Source organism: Lactuca virosa, chromosome 3, assembly GCF_052849685.1.
Source record: "Lactuca virosa cultivar CGN04683 chromosome 3, Lactuca_virosa_CGN04683_v6, whole genome shotgun sequence".
Lineage (NCBI taxonomy): Eukaryota > Viridiplantae > Streptophyta > Magnoliopsida > Asterales > Asteraceae > Lactuca > Lactuca virosa.
The window spans coordinates 139,399,258-139,401,499 of NC_136428.1; the positions used below are offsets into that span (position 1 = coordinate 139,399,258).

General features: G+C 39.1%; 1 pseudogene; it reads left to right on the forward strand.

The window, feature by feature from the left end:
* The first annotated feature begins 418 nt into the window (after positions 1-418).
* Positions 419-1,927, forward strand: LOC145164111 (putative methyltransferase At1g29790; annotated as a pseudogene).
* Positions 1,928-2,242: the final 315 nt, after the last annotated feature.

Genomic DNA, 2,242 nt, shown 5'->3' on the forward strand with positions numbered 1-2,242 from the left:
AGGGAGTTATTGTGTTGGACCAAGCAATAAAAATGCTGCTAGTGGTTCAAGGAAATTCTGATGAAGGGGATGATGGTGAAGTTTTGACAGTATATACATCTACTTTTGCTGATGCTTGGATCTTGGACTATGGAGAATCTTATCATATGACATGCAATCACGACTTGTTCAACTCCTTCAAAGTGTGGAATGGAATAATCAAGATGGGCAATGATTGGGTGAGCAACATCAAGGACAGTGACACGGTGCAAATCAAGATGCATAATGGTATGGTCAAGAAACTAGACTAATGGTTCGCCCCAGAACTTCAAAAGAATTTGATTTCTCTTGGCACTTTGGTGAAGGATGGATTTAAATATTCTGGAGAGGGTGACTGGTTAAGAGTATCCAAGGTGCTCTTGTAGTTATGAAGGGAAGGATGAATCCTCATGAGATTTATATTCTGGATGGATGTGCGATTGGGAGAACGGTGACTGTATCCCAATCCTTGGATCACTATGATGATGAAATAGAGTTTTGGCATCATAAGTTGGGACATGTGAGCAAGAAGGGGTTGTTTGGTGGAGATGCAACTAGAAAAGCTGAACCTGGTGAAGCTTGTGTTCAAGAGATACAAAACAGTGTGAAGTTCAGTTCGGTTCAACATTCAAGCAAGGAGATTCTCGAGTGTGTTCACTTAGATCTATGGGGTTCCTCTCCTATGAAGTCTCAACGTGGATGTCAATACTTAGTGACTTTTATTGATGATTAGTCAAGGAAGACCTGGGTGTATTTTCTAAAGACAAAGGATGAAGATGAAGTGTTTGGGCAGTTCAAGGAGTGGAAGGCAATGGTTGAGAAACAGACTGGGAACCATGTCAGGTCACTCATAATAGAAAAAGGGTTGGAGTTCTACAAGGTTTCGTTGATATCTGCAAAACAGAAGGTACATTGAGGGATCGCACTGTACGCCTACCACCACAACAAAGTGGAGTGGCAGAACAAATGAACCAAACACTAGTGGAGCATGCTCAATGCATGCGATTATCTACTGATTTATTAGAGCAATTCTGGGCGGAAGCAGTCAACATGCTTGCTATCGGACGAATAGATCTCCATCAACTGCAATTGATTGTAATACTCCTCAAGAGGTGTGGTCTGAGAAACCCTCTGAGAACACTGGTTTACGAATGTTTGGATGCTCTGCTTATGCTCATGTGAATGATGGTAAACTAGAGCGCAAGGAAATGAAGTGCATATTTCTAGGATCCCGATTCATCCATCATCTGGACAACATACACATGCAAGAACTACACATGCCTTATAAACCGGTCCCACAACAAAAAACATTTTGACGATTGTAAAGACTGTTTTGAACTTGAGGGTAGAGAGAAAATACAGTGGGTGATCAATGGTAAAACCAGAACAAATTTCTCGATTGATGAAATATTAGCGATGAAGAAACATGGAACGATTCGAAACGGGCTTGATATCGGAGGTGGTGTTGGAAAATTTGCAGTTAGAATGATGGAAAGGAATATAACGATAATAACAACTTCAATGAATTTAAATGGTCCATTTAATAGTTTTATAGCATAAAGAGGTGTTGTGCCTATGTATATAAGTGTTTCACAGAGGCTTCCGTTTTTTTTATAACACTTTGAATATAGTTCACTCGATGTATGTATTGAGTAATTGGATTCCGACAACTTTCTTACATTTTTTGATTTTTGATATTTATAGGGTTTTAAGGCCTGGTGGGTTGTTTTGGCTTGATCATTTCTTTTATGTAGGGGAGGAACTTGAAGGGATTTATGTGCCACTTTTGGCAAGTGTAAGGTTTTATAAAGTGAAGTGGGTTGTTGGGAAGAAGTTGGATAGAGCACCCGAGTTAAATGAGATGTATCTTTCGGCTTTGCTTGAAAAGCCACTAATTAACTCTTGGTAGTTCCTTTACTGTTTTGTACTTTGAGATGTGAAATATAAATGTTAATTGTATTTGTTGTTATGTGGAAAGTATGTTTTTCTTTTTTTTTGGAAAATGTAAGGAGAATATCATTGTTTTTTGAGAAAATAACAAATTTAGCCCATTTCATTGATGACTTTGTAAAAAATAGCCAAACATTAACCACTGGAATCACACAGGAGATTAACTCACCTGCAGTCTCACTTGTCAACTGCAGTTTAGCTATGTCTGTTGGCCACTCACCTGCGGTTTGGGATTATGGGTTGCGGTTCCACGATCCATCAGTTGTTTCTTGGC